This window comes from Eumetopias jubatus, unplaced genomic scaffold, assembly GCF_037043125.1.
Source record: "Eumetopias jubatus isolate StellerSeaLion01/CBP00866 unplaced genomic scaffold, mEumJub1_p1.0 scaffold_13, whole genome shotgun sequence".
Classification (NCBI taxonomy): Eukaryota; Metazoa; Chordata; class Mammalia; order Carnivora; family Otariidae; genus Eumetopias; species Eumetopias jubatus.
The window spans coordinates 47508437-47535255 of NW_028274819.1; the positions used below are offsets into that span (position 1 = coordinate 47508437).

The 26819-nt window shown below is 38.7% G+C and overlaps 1 protein-coding gene and 1 pseudogene across 1 annotated transcript in view; both read left to right on the top strand.

The window, feature by feature from the left end:
* Positions 1–2310: 2310 nt before the first annotated feature.
* On the top strand, positions 2311–4700 carry LOC114219274 (testis-expressed protein 10 pseudogene; annotated as a pseudogene).
* Positions 4701–18419: 13719 nt separating this feature from the next.
* Positions 18420–26819, top strand: part of RNF141 (ring finger protein 141) — a 35046-nt gene continuing 26646 nt past the window's right edge. Inside the window, exon 1 of the mRNA XM_028116974.2 lies at positions 18420–18512. The gene's annotated coding sequence lies outside the window, so the exon portion shown is untranslated. The remainder of the gene's footprint in view (positions 18513–26819) is intronic.

Below are 26819 nucleotides of genomic sequence, written 5' to 3' on the forward strand. Positions count from 1 at the left end.
GTTAAGATCATTCACTATAGGGCCAACTGTTCCTGTCTACCTAAATATTATTCATCTTGATGTCTTACTTTTGGTATAGGATGCAGTTGTGAACAAACCAGAAGAATACATAAAGGTGATTGTATTTGAACTTTACTGTCTGAGTTGGCTACTGACTCACGCTATGAGCAATCTCATATTAATATTTATTTTAACAGGAAACTGCAGTGTGTTCTGAACTGTGGCCAAGTCAAAGAAAGTTGAGGTGCCTCAGCAACCACAAAGCCAATAAATACTGACAAAAATTTGGTTTCTTGGTCTCTAGATTTTTATTTTAGTCTTTGAAGACTAGGGTGGTTTACTCGCAATCTGGAATTCTACATACTAAATACTATCATTTTCTAGAAGTTAGATGCCTTTTGGAATATTTCCAGACTTTTATTTTTTACTACTCCAATTGTGTTCTTATTTTCTTTGGATTTGGTCTTTAGCTAAGTTGAAGGCATTCTTTGTGATCAAAAAAAGAAAAAATTAGTTAAAAGTAAAATCTCTATGAATATGAAAAGACCTAATGGAACACTCCATGTACATATTCTTTTGTCTATAAGGATTATCATTTTAGCAAAAGTCAGTATCATAAATGATAATAGTAATAGCAAAGACTTAGATGTTACAAACTGCATAAAACTGCTGTATCATAACAAAATATCTTAAAATCATATTATGTTAATCTCCATTAGTAGGTTTTTGAAAATAATCTATTAAAAAGCAGCAAGAGAAAAGAAGACAGTTACATACAAGGGGAAATCCCTATAAGGCTATCTGCAAATTTTTTAGCAGAAACTTTGAAGGACAGAGGGAGTAGCAAGATATATTCAAAGTGCTCAAAGGGGAAAAATCTTCAGGAAAGAATACTCTAGCCAACAAGGTTATCAGTCAGAATGGAAGGAGAAATAAAGAATTTCCCAGACATAGAAGAGCTAAAGGAGTTCATGACCACTAAACCAGCCCTATAAGAAATATTAACAGGGACTTTGAGTAGAAAAGAAAGACCATAAGTGAGAGTATGAAAAATAAAAAACACAAAAGCCCCAGTACAAATAAGTATTTCTGTAAAAATCAGTCAAGGGATTCATAAAATAAAATGATGTAAAATATGACACCATATACCTAAAACATGAAGAATGGGTTCAAACTTAAGCAACCAACAACTTAATACAGACTGCTATATGCAGATGTTTTATACAAACCAAATGGTAACCACAAATCAAAAACCAGTAATAGATATGCAAACAATAAAGAGAAAGGAATCCAAGTATATCACTAAAGAAAGCCAACAAACCATGAAAGAGAGCAAGAAAGGATCTCACACACACACACACACACACACACACACACACACACACACAAAATCTAAAAAAAAAAAACCATGAAACAAGTAACAAAATGGCAATAAATACATATCTATCAATAATTACTTTGAATGTAAATGGACTAAATGCTCCAATCAAAAGACAAAGCATGACAGAGTGGATAAAAAAAACAAGAACCATCATATGTTGCCTATAAGAGATTCATTTTAGACCTAAAGACACCTACAGATTGAAAGTGAGGGGATGGAGAAACATTTATCATGCAAATGGATGTCAAAATGAAGGGGGCAAAATCGGAGGGGGAGACAAACCATGAGAGACGATGGACTCTGAGAAACAAACTGAGGGTTCTAGAGGGGAGGGGGGTGGGGGATGGGTTAGCCTGGTGATGGGTATTAAAGAGGGCGTGTACTGAATGGGGCAGTGGGTATTATATGCAAACAATACATCAAAATCTAATGATGTAATGTATGGCGATGAACATAACATAATAAAAAAAAAAAAGAAAGCCAGAGTAGCAATACTTACATTGGACAAAACAGACTTTAAAACAAAGACTGGTTGGGTGCCTGAATGTCTCAGTAAGCTGAGCAACCGACTCTTGATTTTGGCTCAGGCCATGATCTCAGGGTTGTAAGATGGGGCCTCATATTGGGTTCTGCACTGGGTGTGGAACCTGCTTAAGATTCTCTCTCGGGAGCGGGGCCTGGGTGCAGAGCGGGGCAGTGCGGGGGCGGGGCGCCCCGCGGGCGTTTGAAGCGCCTCAAGTGACTGGGCGGGTTCGCGCGGGTTCGCGCGGGTTCGCGTCTGAGAGACTTTTAGGCCGGTGTGCCTTGATTGGGGCCCCGGCTCCCCGACTGTGGTCCTGACCACCGTCCGCAGGAGTAGAAGGAACGATAGTTCTTACGATGCACGGACTCTTCACTTCTGGGATGCTGGACCAAGGCGCGCAGTGGGGATGAGCGGGCGTCTTCTATTCGGCCCTGTTGCCGTCAAGCACTCAAGAATGACCAAAAAAAGAAAACGCCAAGATGACTTTCAAAAAGTAAAACTAAAAGTTGGTAAAAAGAAACCCAAGTTAGAAAATGCTACTATTACAAACTTTAAAACGAAGACCATACATCTGCCTGAGCAACTCAAAGAAGATGGAACTCTTCCAACAAACAATAGAAAACTTAACATAAAGGATTTGCTGTCACAGATGCATCACTACAATGCTGGGGTTAAACAAAGTGCTCTTCTTGGACTTAAAGACCTTTTGTCTCAGTACCCATTTATAATTGATGCACACCTTTCAAACATATTAAGTGAAGTGACTGCTGTGTTTACAGATAAAGATGCTAATGTACGATTAGCAGCAGTTCAACTTCTTCAATTCCTGGCCCCCAAAATACGAGCTGAACAAATTTCTCCATTTTTTCCTTTGGTACCTGGTTGGAGGATTAGGCAGTGTGGATGAAGGCCTCTCATCTACTGAAAACTTGAAAGGATTTATTGAGATAATAATTCCATTGCTAATTGAATGCTGGATTGAAGCTGTGCCTCCACAACTAGCTGCTTCTATTGGAAATGGTATAGAACGAGAACCTCTGCAGATTATGCAGCAAGTTCTTAATATTATTTCCCTTCTGTGGAAACTCTCTAAACAACATGATGAAACTCATAAATTGGAGTCGTGGCTTCGAAAGAATTATCTTATTGATTTCAAACACCATTTTATGAGTCATTTTCCATATGCCTTAAAAGAAATAACCAAGCATAAAAGGAAAGAGACAAATAAAAGCATCAAGCATTGCACGATTCTCTCCAATAATGTAGATCATCTATTACTGAATTTAACACTGTCTGATATCATGGTCTCCCTGGCAAATGCCTCAACTTTGCAGAAGGATTCCAATTGGATAGAAATGATAAGGAAATTTGTGACAGAGACCCTTGAAGATGGCTTTAGGCTAAATAGTAAGCAGCTGAACAGATTGCTTGGGGTATCATGGAGATTAATGCAGATACAACCCAACAGAGAGGCTACAGAGTCTCTCATCAAGGCAGTTTATACATTGTATCAGCAGAGAGGCCTTCTCCTCCCAGTTCGGACTTTGTTACTGAAATTTTTCAGTAAAATCTATCAGAAAGAAGAACTGAGATCTTACAGAGTCAGATATCGTAGTAAGGTGTTACCCCTTTGGCTGGCTGGTTTACCATTGCAGCTTGCTCACCTTGGTTCCCGAAATCCTGACCTCTCAACACAGCTTATTGATATCATCCATACTGCGGCAGCAGGAGCAAATAGAGAGTTACTAAAAAGTTTACAAGCTTCTGCTCTGCGAATCTATGATCCACAAGAAGGCACTGTGGTGGTTCTCCCAGCAGAGTCTCAGCAGCGTTTGGTCCAGCTTGTATATTTTCTACCCACTCTGCCTGCTGATTTACTTTCTCGGTTAAGTCGTTGCTGTATTATGGGAAGACTCAGTTCAAGTTTGGCTGCCATGCTCATTGGGATACTGCACATGAGATCATCATTTTCTGGATGGAAGTATTCAGTTAAAGACTGGTTGATGAGTGACGTGGACTATTTCAGATTCTTATTTTCAACACTTACAGGGTTTTCAAAAGAGGAGTTGACTTGGCTTCAGAGCCTTCGAGGAGTTCCTCATGTCATCCAGACACAGCTTTCCCCTGTGCTTCTTTACCTTACCGACTTGGATCAATTTTTACATCATTGGGATGTAACAGAGACAGTTTCTCACAGTTTCTTGGTTATCCCTGCCCGAAGCCAGAGCTTTGACATCCTGCAGAGTGCCATCAGTAAGCATTTGGTTGGGTTGACTGTAATTCCAGACAGTACAGCTGGCTGTGTTTTGGGTGTTATCTGTAAGCTCCTGGATCATACGTGTGTACTTAGTGAGACTCTCCTGCCATTTCTGGATTCTTGTTGCTACAGTCTTCTTTATTTTCTGCTCACTTTAGAGAAAGGAGAAGCAGAACATCTAAGAAAGAGGGACAAGCTGTGGGGGGGTCTGTGTCTCCATCCTGGCTCTCCTGCCTCGAGTCCTCAGGTTGATGCTGCAGAGCCTGTGGGTGAACAGAGCTGGGCCTGAGGAGCTGCCTGTTGTGGGCCAGCTGCTTCGCCTGCTGCTTCAGCATGCACCCCTCAGGATTCATATGTTAACCAATGCCATCTTGGTGCAGCAGATCATCAAGAATATCACGACATTGAAGATTGGAGGTATTCAGGAACAATGGCTCACAGACTTACATTATTGCTTCAATGTGTATATCACTGGGCATCCCCAGGGGCCCAGTGCACTGAGTACAGCCTATTGAGTACAGTAAGAGGCTTCATGGTACCTCCTGTTTGCAATTGTTTATTCACATCTAATTTTGAAGAGAGACTGATGTAATGTTTGTCATTAAAGCTGAACTTTTAAAGTTAAAAAAAAAAAAAGATTCTCTCTCCCTCTCCCGCTGCTTCTCACCCCCTCAAATAAATAAATAAATAAATAAATAAATAAATAAAACAAAGATTGTAACAAGAGAAGGAAAACTATATAATAATATAACAAAAGAAGGAAACTATATAATAATAAAGGGCATAATCCAACAAGAAGATATAACTATTGTAAATAGTCATGAACCCAATGTTTGGGTACATGAGTGTGGGAGCACTCAAACAAAAAACAGTCAATAACAAACATAAAGGAACTAATCAATAGCAATACAGTAATAGTAGGGGACTTTAACACCCCATTTACATCAATGGACAGATCATCCAAACAGAAAATCAACAAGAAAACAGTGGTTTTGAATGACACACTGGGCCAGATGGATTTAACAGATATATTTAGAACATGCCATCCTAAAACAGCAGAATACACATTATTACCAAGTGTACATGGAACACTCTCCAGAACAGATGACATATTAGGCCACAAAATAAGTCTCAACAAATTAAAAAAGACTGAAGTCATACCATGCATCTTTTCTGACCACAACACTATGAAACTAGATATCAACCACAAGAAAAAAATCTGGAAGAAGCACAAGTACATGGAGGTTAAATAACATGCAAATTACTAAACAACAAATTGGTCAACCAAAAAATCAAAAAAGAAATTAAAACATTACATTCAGACAAATGAAAATGAAAACACAACCATCCAAAATGTTTGGGATACAGCAAAAGCAGTTCTAAGGGGGAAGTTTATATCAATACAGGCCTACTTCAAGACGAAAAATCTCAAATAAACAACCTAACTCTATACCTAAAACAGCTAGAATAAGAAAAATAAGCAAAACCCAAAACCAACAGAAAGAAGGAAATAATAAAGACTAGAGCAGAAATAATGATACAGAAGCTAAAAATAAATAAATAAAAGATCAATGAAACCAGAAACTGGTTCTTTGAAAAGATCAACAAAACTGATAAACCTCTAGCCTGACTCATGAAAGAGAAGACCCAAATAAACAAAATCAGAAATGAAAGAGGAGAAATAACAACCAACAGCACAGAAATACAAAGAATTATAAGAGAATATTATGAAAAATTAAATGCCAACAAATTGGAGAAACTAGAAGAAATGGATAAATTCCTAGAAACATATAACCTACCAAACTGAAGCAGGAAGACATAGGAAATTTGAACAGATCAAATACCAGCAATGAAATTGGATCAGTAATCATAAAACTCCTAACAAAGAAACATCCAGGACTAGCCGCCTTCACAGGCAAATTCTACAACACATTTAAAGAAGAGTTAATAATTCTTCTCAAACTATTCCAAAAAATAGAAGAGAAAGGAAAACTTCCAAATTCATTCTATGAGGCCAGCATTATCCTGATACAAAACCAGATAAGGACATCACCAAAAAAGAGAACTATAGGCCAATATCTCTGATAAATATAGATGCAAAAATCCTTAACAAATTTTACCAAACCGAATCCAATAATACATTGACAAAATCATTCACCACAATCAAGTGGGATTTATTCCTGTGATGTAAGGGTGGTTCAATATTCACAAATCAGGGCACCTGGGTGGCTCAGTTGATTAAGCATCTGACTCTTGATTTTGGCTCAGGTCATGATCTCAGGGTTGTGAGATCAACCCCATGTAGGGCTCTACACTGGGTATGGAGGCTGCTTAAGATTCTCTCTGTCCCTCTCCCTTGCCCCTCCCTACTCCCTCTCTAAAATATATATATTTGCAAATCAACCAACATGACACATCACACCAATAAGAAAAAGAATACAAACCACATGATCATTACAGTAGATGCAAAAAAAAGCATTTAACAAAGTACAACATATATTAATGATAAAAGCCCTCAACAAAGTAGGTTTAGAGGGAATAGACCACAACATAATAAAGGCCTTATATATAAACCCATAGCTAACATCATATTCAATGGGGAAAAACTGAGAGCTTTTCCCATAAGGTCAGGAACAAGACAGGGATGTCCTCTGTCACCACTCTATTCAACATAGTACTGGAAGTTCTAGCCACAGCAATCAGACAAGAAAAAGAAATAAGAGGCATCCAAATTGGTAAGGAAGAAGTAAAACCTTCATTATTTGCAGATGACACACTATATATAGAAAACCCTAAAGACTCCACCAAAAAACTTAAGTGAATTCAGTAAAGTCACAGGATACAAAATCAATGTACAGAAATCTGTTGCATTCCTATACACTAAAAATGAAGCAGCAAGAAGTGAAATTAAGAAAACAATCCCACTTACAATTTCACCAAAACCAATAAAATATCTAGGGATAAACTTAACTAAGGAGGTAAAAGACCTGTACTCTGAAAACTATAAAACACTGATGAAATCCAAGATGACAAAAAGAAATGGAAAGATATTCCATACTCATGGGTTGGAAGAACAAGTATTGTTAAAATGCCTATATTACCCAAAGGAATCTACATATTTAATGTAATCCCTATCAAAATACCAATAGCATTTTTCACGGAATTAGAACAAACAATCCTAAAATTTGTATGGAACCACAAAAGACCCTGAATAGCCAAAGGAATCTTAAAAAAGAAAAACAAAACCAGAGGTATCATAATTCCACATTTCAAATTATATAACAAAGCTGTAGTAATCAAAACAGTATGGTACTGGCATAAAAATAGACACACAGATCAATAGAGCAGAATAGAAAACTCAGAAATAAACCCACAGTTGTATGGTAAATTAATCTTCGACAAAGGAGGAAAGAATATACAATGGGAAAAAGTCTCTTCAACAAATGGTATTGGGAAAACTGGACAGCTACATGAAAAGAATGAAACTGAACCACTTTCTCACACCATACACAAAAATAAATGCAAAATGGATTAAAGACCTAAACGTGAGGTATACCTGGGTGGCTCAGGCAGTTAAGTGTCTGCCTTTGGCTCAGGTCATGATCCCAGGGTCCTGGGATGGAGTCCCACATCAGGCTCCTTGCTCTGCGGGAAGACTGCTTTTCCCTCTGCTTGTGCTCTCGATCTCTCTCTGACAAATAAATAAAATCTTTAAAAAGACCTAAATGTAAGACCTGAAACCATAAAATCCTAGAAGAGAGTACAGGCAGCAATTTCTCTAACATTGGCCATAGCAACATTTTTCTAGATATGTCTCCTGAGGCAAGGGGGATAAAAAGCAAAAATAAATTATTGGGATTATATCAAAATAAAAAGTCTCTGCACAGTGAAGGAAACAATCAACAAAACTAAAAGGCCACCAACTGAATGGCAGAAGATATTTGCAAATGACATATCCAATAAACAGTCATTATCCAAAATATATAAAGAACTTACACAACTCAACACCAAAAAACCAAATAATCCAATTTAAAAATGGGCAGAAGACACAAACAGACATTTCTCTGAAAAAGACATACAGATGGCCAACAGACACATGAAAAGATGCTCAACATCACTCATCGTCAGGGAAATGCATATCAAAACTACAGTGAGGTATCACCTCACACCTGTCAGAATGGCTAAAATCAAAAACAAAAGAAATACAAGTGTTGGCAAGGATGTGGATAAAAAGGACCCCTTGGGCACTGTTGGGAATGTAAACTGGTGCAGCCACTGTGGAAAACAGTATGGAGGTTCCTCAAAAAGTTAAAAATACCCAGGATTCACATGACTGGGTATTTACTCAAAAATACAAAAACACTAACTCAAGGGATACATGCACTATCCCTATTTTTTATAGCATTATTTACAATAGCCAAATTATGGAAGCAGCCCAAGTGTCCATCAATAGATGAATGGATAAAGAAGATATGGTGTACATATGTACAATAGAATATTATTCAACCATAAAAAAGAATGAAATCTTGCCATTTACAACAACATGGTTGGATCTAGAGGGTATAATGCTAAGTGAAATACGCCAGTCAGAAAGACAAATACCATAGTATTTCACTCGTATGTGGAATTTAAGAAACAAAACAAATGAGCAAAGCAAAAAAGAGAGAGAGAGAGACAAACCAAAAAACAGACTCTTAACTATAGAGAACAAACTGATGGACACCAGAGGAGAGGTGGGCAGGGGGATGGGTGGAATAGGTGATGGAGATGAAAGAGTACACTTACCATGATGAGCACTGAGCAATGTATAGAATTATTGCATCACTATATTTTACACCTGACACTAATATAACACTGTATGTTAACTATACTAGAATTAAAATTTTAAATTTAATAAAAAAAACAAAAACAAAGAAACTAATCTATTAAAGATATACTATCAAGTGGAAAAACATAACAGAAATTTCTATGTAGTAGAGGTATGGGGAGGAGATGCCTAAATCCAACTGGATCAAACATGGAAAATATGTCTGGGCTGTAAATCTAGAAAGGAGGATGGCACTAGGTGTATGCCATTAGTAGACAACAGAGACAATGTGAACTTACCATGGTTATTGACTAGTATCTGAAGAAGCAAAGCTGATCCCAATTTGGACTAAAACATGGCTTTGCCTGTGGGGTATCTTGCCCTGTTTCTGACATCCCAATACAAGTAGATCAAAGTATTAATGTGCTCAGTCAAATAACACTTTAATAACAGAGTAAGCTGGGTGCCCTGCATCTGCACAGGGGAAAAAGTCATGTGGTGGCAACCAGGGCTGGGGAGCAATTCAAACTTTAATATAAGCAAGAGAATATTCCCATCCTTGCTCCCACTTCTATATGTCCCCTTCCGAATATCACTCCCCCATGGGAAAGGGAGGTCCTAAGCCAATTGGTAACAGCCAAGATCTCTTCTGGGTCATATTTCACTGCTTTAAAGCTCAGTACCTATTCCTAGCACTCAATGGTCTGCTTTCTGTCTCGGACCCTGGCAGGGCCTGGTCCCTAGAGGCCAGGTAGCCATTCTCATCTATAATTTCCACTCTATATATGTGGTTAGATAAGTAGACTTGTGGTTCTTGTTGTGTCCTTCTCTTTCTGGATCCTACTTAGGCCTCCAGGTTTAAAGCTCTGTTCTCAAAAGTTCTGCAGAGAGCCCTGCACTAGAGTTTATTGGCTGATATCAACCAATCTGGGTAGGGTCAGACATAATTATCCTTATTACACTGTCTATATTTCCTTTATTCTCTTTTACCAGAATGATGACTTGGGAAGCACCAATGTAACTTGCATTTCTCTAGATCTGTTAAAGCAGAATCCTGCTTCTTGAAAAAAAGTAACTCTCTAGGTTTATCCAGAAGCAGGAGATTCAAATGTGCTCACAAGCAAGTATGGTTACCTTTCATATGGCATCAAGTATTTTCCCACTGCTCTCGGCCTAATTACACTCCAGTGAGTACTATCATATCTTCTACTAGATGCACTGACCACTTCTACTTGTTTCTTTCTCTCCCACCAAGCATCACGACTGTCTCCTCTAGGTATCACCACAGCTACCAGGTACCACTGTCTCTACTAAGCCCTGCTTCTATATCCTCTGGGAACCGCCACACCCACAAGGTACCACTGACTATGCCAAATTCTTCTGTTGCATCCCTGGTTATATTCTAGGTCGCATCTACCAGGTAACAATGCTACTTTACTAGATGATGACTTGTCTACTAGAGACTGCTGCCTTTTCCTCCAGTTACCACAAAAATCTTCAGACACTGCCATCTGTGCCAGGTATTACTGCAGTTACTATTGCCTGACATTAGTGCTGATGCACTGGAATCCTTGAATTCTCAAAGTTAAGAAATGTGTCTATATAGGCTTGTAGGATTTAGTAAAACAAATACCAGAAAAATCCAATTAAATCTGAATTTCAGTCAATAACAAATATTTTATTGTAAGTATGTCCCATATATATGTGTGAAGTAATATTTCAGGCATACTTATACTAAAATTCTTTATTATTTACCTGAAATTAAGGTACTAAGGAGGACATGTACTGCATGGAGCACTGGGTGTTATACAAAAACAATGAATCATGGATCACTACATCAAAAACTAATGATGTATTGTATGGTGACTAACACAACATAATAAAATAACATGAAAAAAAAAGAAAAATTCTATCTGTGCATAGTGGTTTCAGCTCATGCCCACGAGTTCCATTTCTATGTTGTCTTACCAGCTCTCCCAACTGAGTAAGCCAATTCTTTGCAATAAATCTCTTAGTATATATCTTCTACTTGTTCTGTTTCTCTGGTTGAACCCCAATACACCCAGTTTCCGTGAAAAGGTAATAGTATGAAAAAAGGAGGGGAGGAGGATTGCTCTCAATGAAAAGAAATTTCAAATATAACCATCAAAATGTAATGAGAGTACAAATTTACTACCTGTAAAGGACATATTTTAGATAATCTGAGAAATATAATTATGAACTGGCTGCTTCTAGTCTTTGTTTTCCATGTAAGAGAGTGATAAACTGACCTGGGTTTTTCTCTCTGGGAGTAAACTTTGTCATTTCCCATTGGTCTGTCTGTGGCAACAAGGACCCAAAAGACCAAGATGGATAGCTCCCAGGATTGGAGCAAGTACTCTCTATGTTGTTCTTGAACTTTCTGTCTTCATTTCCCCTGGCCCTGACAGTATACATTGGCTTGATCTTTCCTTGCGTTATACATGATAATGGTAAGGTTTGAGTTTTGCACTTGCATAAGGAGAAACGTGACTTCTTTGCTCTGCAGGTATTAGGCTTAGAAAGAAAAAAAAACAGACTTCCAGCTGGAAGAGTTTAAAGGAGAGAGCTGATTGATAGTATTAAAACACTGATCTGACAGGATGTGACAGCTAGGGAAGAGAATGATAACTTGTCTCCTAGCCAAAAAAGGTTGTTAGGGAAGTAGAGTCCTTTGATTTCAGTAAGGTAGAAAGTGTTCAAAGGAAAAGCAGATAATGGCAGAGTTGGTGGCAGGAGAATGGGAATTCCTGAGGTCAAACTGAGATAGCTAAGGCAGAGAGAAAGCTAGCTTGAGGTGAGTGAAGATGAGGTATGCTAAAGGAAAGTGAACTATAAAGAGCTGCAGAGATCAGTGATCATAGGACATAGCAATAAAGGATTATGGGCAGGAGTGTTAGGAGGTGGTTTGGAATGACATGGTAACAATGGGGGTAGGCAGCATATAGAATGACTCTCCTCAAGATCCAGGTAGATCTTTGAGGCAATGGGATGGTAAAATCATCCATTTAAAATGAGTTCCCAAACACTGGGGTCCATTTTGTTGGTATGTTCTAATACCGAACACCAGCACCTTTATGGTATAGACTTAATAATGTTTCAGGTTGCTTGGTTTGGCAGCAGGATACAAGATAGACCGAATAAATATGTTTCAGAATAAGCTGATTGGCTAAAATGTTATTATACTAATCTATCTGTCATATACCAAGGAATTTATATTGAGATGATAGTATGGAATGGGTTAAGCCTAATAGTAGAAATATGATGCAGTAGCTAAAACTTGAGGTTCTGAAATCAGAGAGTGGATTTGAATCCCTGATCTACCATTTATGAACTATGTGACCTTGGGCAATTTATTTAACCTCTCTAGGACCATTTTCTATAAAATTGAGATGATACTGATATCCAACTTTTAGGGCTATTGTGAGACTTACATGAGATAATACATATAGAATACTTTTGGTACCTGGCACACACTAAGAACTCAAAAAAAAAAGGATAAAAAAAAACTAGAAGAAATTATAAAGAAACTACAGGATACCATGACAGAATGCTTTAGGAGACAGAAAGAAATCTCTTCATATGATTTAGCCTGGGAGACAAGAAGGAATACTGAAGCTCCTTTGATACAGAGATTGTTGAATTCAGGTGCCCATTACCGTAGTGTATTCATTCCTCTGGGAGATACTCTATATAAATATGGAAATACAGGATTAGAACACTAATGAAGGATAACAATTGGCAATGTTGATTAGGAAATCATCCAAACACAGATGATAATTGAAGCTATGAGTGCCTGAGTTCCCCAAATTTTCAAAAATAAAAGCAGAAAACTGAGGACAGAGCTTGAGAAGAAATAGCCAGAAGGGAGATAAAAACCTCCAAGTGTATCATCCTAGAAGATGATGAAGCTTTAATCTTAATTACAGGTAGCCAGTTGTTCCTCTGTATTCTACACTAATAAAATTAAAAGCAGTAATGTATTGAGGAAAAGCACTACACTCACTAAAGGCCAGGAAATCCAGATTCTAACCCAGTTTAGTTAATTTGCTCTGTGGTCCATAGGTGAATCACTTCTCTTCTTTGGATCTCAGTTTCCTCCTCTATAAATGAAGAATGTTGGACCAAATCATTTATTAGTTCTTTTAACTTCATGATTTTATGAATAAATACAGGAAGTTAAAAATGTTTACAATCCAAAACCACTCAGAGCCTTCCTCATATATTCCCACAGTCTTGTCACAGATGTTTAGTGACCTTACAAAAAGCAGGAGGCATTGGACATACTTTCCTAGAAAAAGAGTTTCAAAAGTCTCTCATATTTTCCTGGTCTTCACTACAGGGCTGTGTTTACTACAATTTTATTGAAGCCTCTGTATTTTAATGGGCAAATACCTATGTAAAATATGAAAATCTGAATACGCATTACAAATTATAAGATTCATTACAAAAGGGTCCATTCTTCTTATAAAAGGATTAACTTAGTGATTTCTTCTTCCATAACTCTTACTATTTATACTTATGGATTCCAACAAACATTTCCCTACACCTTTTTTATATGTAAGAAAAATAAAGGTTACCTTCGCCTGCTACAAAATAACTTCATAATTCCTGTTTCAGAATTTCTAATCTCTTCTATTACAGTTTTTAAGATAATCCTTATTTCTGTCTTATGGTTTTATTATTTTAGTTAAATCATTATGCTTTGGAAGTTAAAAAAAACTGTAATAATGAGAAGAAATTATCTAGAGATGTTGATAATAATACTAATTTTAACATATTTTATTCTTGTAGTCTCTCCTACAGTGCAATCTTCACTACACTCTCCATGAAGTATAAAAAGGACTACTTGATAAGGTCAGGAACACAGCAGGGATGTCCACTATCACCACTGCTATTCAACATAGTATTAGAAGTCCTAGCCACAGCAATCAGACAACAAAAAGAAGTCAAAGGCATCCAAATCGGCAAAGAGGAAGTCAAACTTTCACTCTTTGCAGATGATATGATACTGTATGTGGAAAACCCAAAGACTCCACCCCAAAACTGCTAGAACTCATACAGGAATTCAGTAAAGTGGCAGGATATAAAATCAATGCACAGAAATCAGTGGCATTCCTATACACCAACAACAAGACAGAAGAGAGACAAATCAAGGAGGCTATCCCATTTACAATTGCACCCAAAACCATTAGATACCTAGGAATAAATCTAACCAAAGAGGCAAAGGATCTGTACTCAGAAAACTATAAAATACTCATGAAAGAAATTGAAGAAGACACAAAGAAATGGAAAAACGTTCCATGCTCATGGATTGGGAGAACAAACATTGTGAAGATGTCAATGCTACCTAGAGCAATCTACACATTCAGTGCAATCCCCATCAAAATACCATCCACCTTTTTCAAAGAAATGGAACAAATAATCCTAAAATTTGTATGGAACCAGAAGAGACCCCGAATAGCCAGAGGAATATTGAAAAAGAAAAGCAAAGCTGGCGGCATCACAATTCCGGACTTCCAGCTCTATTACAAAGCTGTCATCATCAAGACAGTATGGTACTGGCACAAAAACAGACACATAGATCAATGGAACAGAATCGAGAGCCCAGAAATGGACCCTCAACTCTATGGTCAACTCATCTTTGACAAAGCAGGAAAGAATGTCCGAAGGAAAAAAGACAGTCTCTTCAACAAATGGTGTTGGGAAAATTGGACAGCCACATGCAGAAGAATGAAACTGGACCATTTCCTGACACCACACACAAAAGTAGACTCCAAATGGTTGAAAGACCTAAACATGAGACAGGAGTCCATCAAAATCCTAAAGGAGAACACAGGCAGCAACCTCTTCGACCTCAGCTGCAGCAACTTCTTCCTAGAAACATCGCCAAAGGCAAGGGAAGCCAGGGCAAAAATGAACTATTGGGATTTCATCAAGATAAAAACCTTTTGCACAGCAAAAGAAACAGTCCACAAAACCAAAGACAACTGACAGAATGGGAGAAAATATTTGCAAATGACATTATCAGATAAAGGGCTAGTATCCAAAATCTATAAAGAACTTATCAAGCTCAACACCCAAAGAACAAATAATCCAATCAAGAAATGGGCAGAAGCCATGAACAGACATTTTTCCAAAGAAGACATCCAAATGGCCAATAGACACATGAAAAAGTGCGCAACATCACTCGGCATCAGAGAAATCCAAATCAAAACCTCAATGAGATACCACCTCACACCAGTCAGAATGGCTAAAATTAACAAGTCAGGAAATGACAGATGTCGGCGGGGATGCAGAGAAAGGGGAACCCTCCTACACTGTTGGTGGGAATGCAAGTTGGTGCAGCCACTCTGGAAAACAGTATGGAGGTTCCTCAAACAGTTGAAAATAGAGCTACCGTATGATCCAGCAATTGCACTACTGGGTATTTACCACAAAGATACAAATGTAGGGATCCGAAGGGGTACGTGCACCCCAATGTTTATAGCAGCAATGTCCACAATAGCCAAACTGTGGAAAGAGCCAAGATGTCCATCGATAGATGAATGGATAAAGAAGAAGTGGTATATATACACAATGGAATATTATGCAGCCATCAAAAGGAATGAGATCTTGCCATTTGCAAGGACGTGGATGGAACTGGAGGGTGTTATGCTGAGCGAAATAAGTCAATCAGAGAAAGACATGTATCATATGACCTCACTGATATGAGGAATTCTTAATCTCAGGAAACAAACTGAGGGTTGCTGGAGTGGTGGGGGGTGGGAGGGATTGGGTGGCTGGGTGATAGACATTGGGGAGGGTATGTGCTATGGTGAGCACTGTGAATTGTACAAGACTGATGAATCACAGATCTATACTTCTGAAACAAATAATGCAATATATGTTAAGAAAAAAAAAGAAGAAGAAGATAGCAGGAGGGGAAGAACGAAGGGGAGTAAGTTGGAGGGGGAGATGAACCATTAGAGACGATGGACTCTGAAAAATAAACTGAGGGTTCTGGAGGGGAGGGGGGTGGGGGGATGGGTCAGCCTGGTGATAGGTATTAAGGAGGGCACATTCTGCGTGGAGCACTGGGTGTTATACACAAACAATGAATCATGGAACACTACATCAAAAACTAATGATGTAATGTATGGTGATTAACATAACAATAAAAAATTATTAAAAAAAAGGACTACTTGAATTTTATAAATTGAAAGCAATTTGCAGTGATTTTCTGACTCCCAGGCTCAGATTAGGCTGTAATATTAAGCCTTTTAAAATTTAAATAGGTATGTTTTTCCCTCCCAACTTTATTGAGGTATAATTTGCATATAATAAACTGCATATGATAAAAGTATACAATTTGAGATCTGACTTATGTATACATCTGTGAAACCATCACTCCAATCAAGAAAATTAACATGTCTATCACTACAAAATGTTCCCCCCTTTGTGATACTGCCCTCCCACCCATTTCCACGCCCCATTTTTCATCCCTCCCATCGCACTGATCTGCAACCACTGATCTGCTTTTATCACTATAAATTGGATTTTCTAGAATTTTTTATCAATGGAATCACACAGTATGTATTCTTTTTTGTCTGGCTTCTTTCACTCAGAATAACTATTCTGAGATTCATCCGTGTTACTGAGTCCATCAATTGTTCATTCCTTCTTATTGTCAAGTAGTATTCCATTGTGTGGATATACCACAATGTGTTTCCATTCATCTGTTGATGGGCATTTGGGTTGTTTCTAGTTTGGGTCTATCACAAATAATGCTGCAATGAATATTCGTAGTCTTTGTGGGTGAATACCTAGGAGTGGAATGGCTGGATCATATGGTAGGTGTATGTTTAGCTTTTAAAGAAATGGCCAAATTTCCACTTTAAGAAATGGTCCAAACTTCCAAAATAGTTACATCATTTTATATTCCCAAAATGCAGTATATACAAATTCCAATTGTTCCACATCCTTGCCAACAATTTGTTTGATCAGCCTTTTTAATTTTAGCCATTCTGTGACTAGGGTGTACAGTGATATCTCATTGTACTTCTACTTTGCATTTCCCTGATGACTAATGATGTTAAAGCATCTTCTCATGTGTCTATTTTGTCATCAATATATCTTCTTCGGTGAAGTGTCTGTTTAAATTTGATGCCCAATTTTAAAAAATTGGGTTCCCTCCTTACTGACTTGTAAGAGTTCTTTATATATCCTAATTAGAAGTCCTTTATCAAATATATGCTTTGCAAATACTTTCTCCCAGTCTATGGCTTGCCTTTTTACTTTATTATGTTTTGAAAAGAAGTTTTAATTTTGATAAAGTAAAACTGATTTTTTCCCTTTTAAGATTTATGCTTTTTGTGCCATGTTTAAGAAATCTTTGCCAAATCCAAAGTAACTGAGTTTTTTTCTTATATTCTAGTCTGTTTTATAATTTAGAAAATTTAATTGATTTTCCTGTCTCTTCAACTGTAAAATGAAGGTGTTAATAACACCTACCTCATAGGATTGCTATGAGGATTAAAATTAATACCTTTAAGGTACTTAGAACAGGGTTTGTTCTAATGGTCAATAAATATTATACATTATTAGAGGGCAGGATCAATTCTTCACAGTATAAATCTACAAATGATTGAAGGACAAGTGTCCAAACATTAAGAATCATAAATAGTTTAATTTAGCTGCTAAGTAGCTTAATTTAGTTTAAGCTACTGTAAGTAGTTTAAACCTGAGTTTAAATCCTTGCTCTGCTGCTTACGGGCTATGTAACTTTGAGGAAACTACTTAAACAAGAGCAGTGCCAGGAAGGTGACCTAGTATAGTACGCGGCACACAACAGAAGCTTAAGGGACAGCAATAGTATCACCAGCATTTGTTCATAGTAATCGCTGCCATTTATGAGGGCTTACCTTTTGGGACACTGCTAATTACTTTCCATACAGTCTTTTAGGCTTCTTAACCTAGCTAGGTGAGTATAATCGGCCCCATCTCATGGTAAAGTAACAAGATTACCTTTGTGCAGCTATGACCAGGGGGAGGTTGGAGGCCTAATAAGGAGTGGCTTGGACTTCAACCCTTGCCCAAACCCGGGATTTACAGTGCGGCCTTTGTCACCAGCTGGGCCCTCGACAGCTGCTGGGGAGATGGCGCCAGGAGAGGCGGCAGCCGGCCAGGGGCCAAGGCCACCTCACAGAGCCGCGCCTCAGCCTGCCAGGCGAGGCTTCTCCCGCCGCCTCTCGGGCACGGCCCACTCCTGGGCCGCCCCCTCCCCTCTCAGACGGCTTCCGGGGCTCGGGCGTCGAAGGTCCTCAGACAAAGCGGCGCGAGAGCGCGGGAGAGCGGGAGCGCGGGAGCGCAGGACTGCCGTGAGAGGTTGGGCACCGTTTCCAGGCAACACGCTGGGGGCAGGGCTTCTGCGTCACTGAGGTGCGACCCGGTCGCAGGCCGAGCCAGCGTCGCCGCCGCCTGCGGGTCTGAGCTGCGGGCTGAGGCGGAGCTGCTGCCGCCGGAAGCGCGATGCCTTGAACCTGGGGTGAGCTGCGCGGGGCTGTCCTTTCGCCGTTTCCCTTCCTTGTTACTCCAAGACCCTAGGGCTGGGAGGAGAAACACCGGCCAGTCCTCAGCTGCTGAGAGGCGCTTCATTGGGGAAAAGGCCCGGCCCCGCCACCCTTCCTAGGCCTCGGCTTAGGGCTCGGCGCTGGCTTGGGAGGCCTTTCCGTGGACGCTATGTCCCCAACCCGACAGTTTCCAGTGACCGGGGCTGCAGATGGCCTGTCCCGCAGGAGGGGTGATTCTGTGGAACCAGGAGAGAGTTTGTCCTCCTTGAGCCGGGAACCGCTTTTGAATATTGCCGCCGGCGCAGTCAGTGGGCCAGCGGACGTAGCTGTTGGTTAAAAGTGCAGGTGCGCTTGAGGAGGGGCAGAGGCGGCTAGGACGGCCAGAGGGTGGCGGGTGTGCATAGCAAACACACCGATGCTGGACACCCCAGATTAGAAACCCTTGCCTCAGGCGATAGCTCAGAAATGGCCAGGTCGGTCTGCTTAGCCGGCCCTCCATTGCTAAATTAATTACCTTACACTGCCCGTCTTCCCAAAGGGCTTACCTGGTCCAACCAGCTACCCTGGCCCCGTCGGAGACAAAAGGTTACCTTGCTAATACTTGTAGTAACTATTCCTGGAAAGGAAGCCTTCTGTGTTAGCTTTTGCAGTGATTTATTCTTTTGTGTGTATTGTGTTACAAAATGTGGATTTACTGCTGTTATTCAAATTTATCCCTAGCCCTTTTATTAAATTTCAGTCTATGTTCATATTCCAACTCCGTCCTATTTCATGTTGACAAATGACTTAGTTCTTCGCTCTGGTGGATTTATAAAGCTGCCTTAACACTTACTATGGTTTGTAAGTCTTAGATCTTCTGCATAAAGTTATTCTTTTCCAGCTCTCCTCTGCCCATTCTTGCTATAAAATAAGTTCCATCCATTCAGAATTTCATCTGGGCTATGAGGTACCGTGGATCAACGATCCTAAATCAGTAACCTCTATACTGAAGAAAAAAAAAAAAGTGATGCTTTCTGAATTAAGAACTCAAAAGTAGTATGGGTTTTTCTCCTTTCCTTTGATTCTGCCTGACTGCAGTTTCTAAGTAGTTTCCTCCAGAATATGATGGTACGTTTCCAAAATGTGTTGTCATTTGGTGTAAGTGAACTGTGTAGCCTGATCCTTCTTACTTCATGTCTAAACACTTAATATACTTCCCTTCCCCTTCTCGCAGAATGGCAGGGAAGGTCCAGAGAGAGTTCTTACAAGTATAGTTGGTGTGTTTCTCTAAATATGAAATGTATTTAGTAAACACAGCAGTGCTATCAGAAATCCATACTCTTAATCTCAAGTACTCTCTTTTTGTAGTTTTTCTTTCTATAATCCTTTTTTTCTAATTAAGATCTTTGAACGCAGAACAAGTATTCCAGCTCTATAGTAACTGGTCTAATTGTTTCCTTAGAATCTGTTAATAGTTGCTATTAATTTCTTGTCTTGCAGAACAGCTGATATCTGCTTACAGATCTAGGGTTTGATTAAGCAGTGAGTAATAAAATAAATAATACCCTTAAGGATCTAGTTTTTAGAACTTAGTTTTTACCACTGATGTTAAAGCTGACTTAACAATGAAAGTAGTTGATGATTATTTCAATTATAAATATCATTTTTGTAAGTAAAGAAGTCGATACAAAAATTCATGGAGAACAGGTTTCAGAGAGGTTTTCTAAATACTACAGTACTTGTCACCTAGTCATTTTACTGTACTTTCAGGCTCCTTAACATTGCTTTAATCCTTTTATGAATGGATATGGTTTAAACATTCATGGAAGTTTTTTGCTTTGTTTTGTTTTTTGTTTTGCCGGTTATCCATGATGTGATTTTTATATCTTTGTAATGAATATTTGAACTACAACAATTCATTTGTTAGAAAAAGAAGTGATCAAGTGTATGTTACCACCCACTAGAGAATGTGGCATTTTTGGAATCCTTGACATCCTTATGAGTTTCAAAATAACATTTGTTCTTTATTTAGAAAATCCTTCAATCCTGGTTTTTTGAAAGCACATTACAGGCATACCTTGGAGATATTGCAGGTTCAGTAACAGACCACCAGAGTAAAGTGAATATTGCAGTAAAGCGAGTCAAATGAATTTTTTGGTTTCCCAGTGCATGTAAAAGTTATGTTTACACTATACTGTAGTCTATTTAAAGTGTGCAACAGCATTATGTCTTAAAAAAAACAACGTATATACCTTAATTTAAAAAATACTATATTGCTAAAAAATGCTAACCATCATCTGAGCTTCCAGCAAGTCGTAATTTTTTTTTTTGCTGGTGGAAGGTCTTGCCTCAGTGTTGATGGCTGTTGATTGATCAGGGTGGTGGTTGAAGCTTGGGGTGGCTATGACAATTTCTTAAACTAAGACAGTAATTAAGTTTGCCTCATCAATCAACTCTTGCTTTCATGAATGATTTCTCTCTAGCATGTAACGTTATCAAAATTGGAGTCAATTTTCAAATTGACTTGTCAAATCCTGCCACTGCTTTACCAACTAAGTTTATATAATATTCTGAATCCTTTGTTTTCATTTAAAGTCTTCACCACATCTTCACCAGAAATAGATTCTATCTCAAGAAACCACTTTCTTTGCTCATCCATAAGAAGCAGCTCCTCATCCATTGACGTTTTGTCATGAGATTGCAGCAATTCATTCACATCTTCAGACTCTACTTCTAATTCTCCTTCTATTGCTCTTTCCACCACATCTGCAGTTATCTCCTCCAGTAAAGTCTTATACCCCTCAAAGTCATCCATGAGGGTTAGAATCAGCTTCTTGCAAACTTCTGTTCACATTGATATTTTCACTTCTTCCCAGGAATTATGAATGTTCTTAATGGCATCTGGAATGGGTGAGTCATTTCCAGAAGGTTTTCATTTGACTTTGCCCCAGATCCATCAGAGGAATTGCTATCTGTGGTAGCTATAGCCTCACAAAATGTTAACGAATAAGACTTGAAATTACTCCTTGATCCATGGGCTACAGAATGGATGTTGTGTCAGCAGGCATGAAAACAATATTAATCTCACTGTACATCTCCATCAGAGCTCTTGGGTGACCAGGTGCCTTGTCAATGAGCAGTAATAATTTGAAAGGAATCCTTTTTTCTGAGCAGTACGTCTCTACAGTGGGCTTAAAATATTTAGTAAGCCATATTGTAAACAGTTGTGCTACCATCCAGACTTTATTGTTCCATTTTTAGAGCATAGGCAGAGTAGATTGAGCATAATTCTTAAGGGCCCTCAGATGATCGGAATGGTAAATGAGCATTGGCTTCAATTTAAAGTCACCAACTACAGGGGCACCTGGGTGGCTCAGTCGTTAAGCGTATGCCTTCAGCTCAGGTCATGATCCCAGGATTCTGGGATTGAGCCCCGAATCGGGCTCCCTGCTGAGTGGGAAGTCTGCTTCTCCCTTTCCCACTCCCCCTGCTTGTGTTCCCTCTCTCGCTGTCTCTGTCAAATAAATAAATAAAATCTAAAAAATAAATAAAGTAAATAAAGTCACCAACTGCAGGGGCACCTGGGTGGCTCAGTCAGTTAAGCATCTGCCTTCAGCTCAGATCATGATACCAGGGTCCTGGGATTGAGCTTCTCCCTGTCCCTCCGCCAACTGCCCCTGCTTGCACTCTCTCTCTCTCTCTCTCAAAAAAATAAATCTTAAAAAAAAAAAAAAAGTCACCAACTGCATTAGCCCCTAATAAGAGAACCAACCTGTCCTTTGAAGCTTTGAAGCCGGGCATTGACTTCTTTCTAGCTATGAAAGTCCTAGAGGACATCTTCCAACAGAAGACTGTTTGATCTACACTGAAAGTCTGTTGTTTAGTGTAGCCACCTTCATGACTTACCTGAGCTAGATCTTCTGGATAACTTGCTGCAGCTTCTATATCAGCACTTGCTGCTTTACCTTGCATTTGAATGTTACAGAGATGACTTCTTTCTTTAAACCTCATGAACCAACCTCTGCTTGCTTCAAACTTTTCTTCTGCAGCTTCCTCACCACACTCAGCCTTCGTAGAATGGGAAGGTGGTTAGGACTATGCTCTGGATTAGGCTCTGGCTTAAGGGAATGGTGGCTGGTTCGATCCTCTATCTAGACCACTAAAACTTTCTCCATATCAGCAATGAAGCTGTTTCACTTTCTTATCATTTGTGTTTTCCCTGGAGTAGCACTTTTAATTTCTTTCAAGAACGTTTCTTTTGCCTTCACAACTTGGTTAACTGGTGCAAGAGGCCTAGCTTTTGGCCTGTTTCAGCTTTCGACATGCCTTTATTAAGCTTAATCAGTTCTAGCTTTTGACTTAAAGTGAGACGAGTGACTCTTCCTTTCACTTAAACACTTAGAGGCTGTTGTAGGGTTATTAATTCGCCTAATTTCAATACTGTTGTGTCTCAGGGAATGGGGAGGCTAATGGAGAAGGAGAGAGATCAGGGGAACAGCTAGTCCGTGGAGCAGTCAGAATATACACAACATTTATCAGTTAAGTTTGCTATCTTATATGGGTGCAGTTCATGGCACCCTAAAACAATTACAATAGTAACCTCAAAGATCACTGATCACAGATTACCATAACAAATATAATAATAATGAAAAAGTTTGAAATATTGCAAGAATTACTAAAATGTTACAAGAAATGAAGTGAGCAAATGCTTTTGGAAAAATGACACCAATAGACTTGCTCCATGCAGGTTGCCACAAACTTTCAATTTGGGGTTGGGGTGGAAAGGCAATATTTGTGAAGCACAGTAAAGCCACGTGCAATAAAACAAGGTGTGCCTTTATATCCTGCCAGAAAGGACTAAATTATAGGTGGCATAGTATATGAGAGCTGCTAGTTCTTTGAAATCTTTTTACGGGAGATTTATCTTTTGCTCAATCTATGCCAGTAGTTTGCAAATTATATTCCTATGCTATACTACTATTCCATTATCTAGAGGTAATTATTTTGATAATATCAAATAATGAATATTTCTCAATTTATGTACAAGTTAATTTAGTGATACATTTTTACAATTTTATCTTTTCTTTCATGTATTTTTAAAATTTGTTTCTCTCCAAGTGATTACTAGATGAATGAACAAATTAGCAAGAGTGAAAAGAATACTAAATGAACAATAATAAACCCTGTCAACAATATTTACTGTATCTGTTCATAAACATTTATTGTATGCTTATGTATCTACCAGAAGAGAGAACACAGCTTCTATCCTCAGGAAGCTCACAGAGCAGGATGGTCAAGTGACCTAACTGATGATATGTGCTATTTTATAAAAGAATGTGCAGAGTCACCGAAGAGGGACACTGAAAAACCAGTGGCGGGTGACTAGAGGGTGGCCACAATAGACTGTTTTTGTGAACATGCACCCTTGGTTTTGGTTTTATAATGCATATAGATCACAGAGCTATATTTTTATGCTAGTGATGGGTATTAATATTTATCATTATCATTATTTTGTGGTATTCAGAATGAACTGTAAATTCCAGACCCTATCCACTGAATCAGGTTGAGAACCACTGCCCAGTCTCTTTTAGTGTCTAAATAGTGTCGCCTTTTATTTATTTTTTTTTCAAGATTTTATTTATTTATTTATTTGCCAAGGAGAGAGAGGGAGAGCACAAGCAGGGGGGAAGCAGCAGGCAGAGGCAGAAGCAGACTCCCCTGCTGAGCAAGGAGCCCGATGTTGGGACTCGATCCCAGGACCCTGGGATCATGACCTGAGCCGAAGGCAGACACTTAACTGACTGAGCCACCCTAGTGTCGCCTTTTAATCAGAGGAGTTAGTGATTAGGTTTCCCAGATACCAAGTGCAATTACCAGATAAAAAGTTAATATGCTGCCTCAAATTATAAACCTTATTCAAAGTTAGGGCATCAGATCAAAACAATGCAGAAACAAAAGGGACCATTTTCTAACTCAATAAATAAGTGACCTCGGCTTCTTTTTAAATATCTGTTTGGAAGGGGCGCCTGGGTGGCTCAGTCGTTAAGCGTCTGCCTTCGGCTCGGGTCATGATCCCAGGGTCCTGGGATCGAGCCCCGCATCGAGCCCTGCATCGGTCTCCCCCTCTCCCGCTCCCACTGCTTGTATTCCCTCTCTCGCTGTGTCTCCCCCGTCAAAGAAATAAATAAAATCTTTAAAAATAATAATAATAAATATCTGGTAGGCACATTGGTTAAATTATCATTACATGTTTTACACTAAATATTAAGATCATGTATTTCAAAAGTTTAATTTTTTCTTTGTTAAGCAATGTAGGTGTAATCTAAAGTTTTCAGTCTGGTTGGTTGGAATTTTTTATTGCATCTGGATTGGATTGGTACAGGAAAGCTAGAGGGAATTTAAGTTTCACTTTCGGAATGAAATACTAGGTTAGAAGTCACCTACTCTATTTCTCACCCAAGCAAAAATCTCTAAAACTTTACTCATTAGATGAATTTCTAATCTTTATTTAAACACCTCCACACTTCCAGTGAAAACAAACTGACATACAAGACAGCCCTTAATACCTTTGGATAATTGTGGATGATAGGAACTTCTTATTTGACCTGAATTTGTATAATTCACACTTACTGGCCATTTTTTTCACTGTAACTATATAAAATAAATCTTTCTCTTCTACATGAAATCTCTTCAAATGTTTGAACAAACCTATTGGTTGTTACTGAATTATCTAGAATAAATCACTTTGTTTCCTTTTCTAGATACATAACATCTTGTATACTCTTCCGGTTAGCCCTTTAAAAGTGTGACTGCTTAGGGGTGCCTGGGTGGCCCAGTCGGCCAACCCTTGATCTCAGCTCAGGTCATGATCTCAGGGTTGTGAGATCAAGCCCCACAACAGGCTCTGGGCTGGGCAGGGAGCCTGCGTAAGATTTTCCCTCCCCTTCTGTCCCTCCCCCACCCTCCCTTAAAAGAAAAAAAGAAAAAAGCTTTAACTGCCTAGGGCTGATTACAGTACTTCAGTGTGGTAGGCCCATTACAGAGCACAATAGAACTAGGGTCTTGCTCTGGACATCTGCTTCTAGCAAGTAATGTTTAGGACTATTTTAACATCTTGTCCTTATTTTACTGCTGACTTATGTTGACTGAAACCCTCAGACTTTATATTTTAACTGCTTTTAAGCACATCTTATCTATGTTTTTGTGCAGTTGACTTTTCAAAACATTCAAGGTTTAACTTTTAGTCATATTTGACATAACTTATTCCATTTCAGAAAATCATTATCAATTTCAGTCTTGATCCTAGTACTCAGTGGACACTATTCATTCATACCAATTTTAGCCATCCACTTGGATGGGCAGGCTTGCAGGCTTGTTTCAGGTCATCAGTAAAACGGTAAACAGACCATCTCTTGGTATTGGTCTCCCTCTCCCTCTGCTTTAGTCACCCTAGCCTTTTTTTATTATCTCAAAGGCACCATGCTCCTTCCTATATTAGACACTTTCTATAACCTCTGCCTGCAATGTCCTTTCCTCTCCATGCCTCTGCCCTATTTGGTTAACTCTAACTGATCTCAAATAAAATGTTGTTTGCCCAAGGATTTCCCTGACACAACACTAGGTCAAGCCTCCCTTTTGTAGGCTTTTGTAATACCCTGTACTTGTTTGGCTTAGCTTTTCTCATCTTATAATTATGTATTTATTGGTGTGATTGTTATCTCTTCTCCACTGTATCATATGCTCCATGATGGCAAGAACCATGTTTCTTTTGCTCACTATTGTATCTCCATGGCCTTAAAAAGGCCATGTACAGCAGTGGCTCCCCAACATCAGTTTACATCCCCAACTCCTGATGATGTTTTTATACGTTTGAATTAGAACAAGAAAAACAAGGACAAAATGTACATGTATATATGTAGTATATGTCAGTGTGAAGTTACTGCCTTCTTGGGAAAGACTTATTTTAATATACTTCTACTTTTCAAATTATTAATGGTTCATTTTAAATTTTTTGTTGAGTTTTGGGGATATTTTGCCTATTTTTGGAAACTGTCTTGACTCAGAATAAAAATAAATGTGCAAACCATGGTACTTTGATGTTTTACTAGACTGTGAAACCAGAAATCACTAATGTTGAATACCCTAGAGACCATCTCTAAACTAAGATCTTTCTCTTTGGATACAGTTGCTATGAATCCACTTGGCTATATTTAAAATACATAATTTCGCCTTAGGAGATTTTTTTGGTGACCTGGGTCTTCCTCAACAACTTCCTTTCATTTATCTCTGTAATGTAATATTTA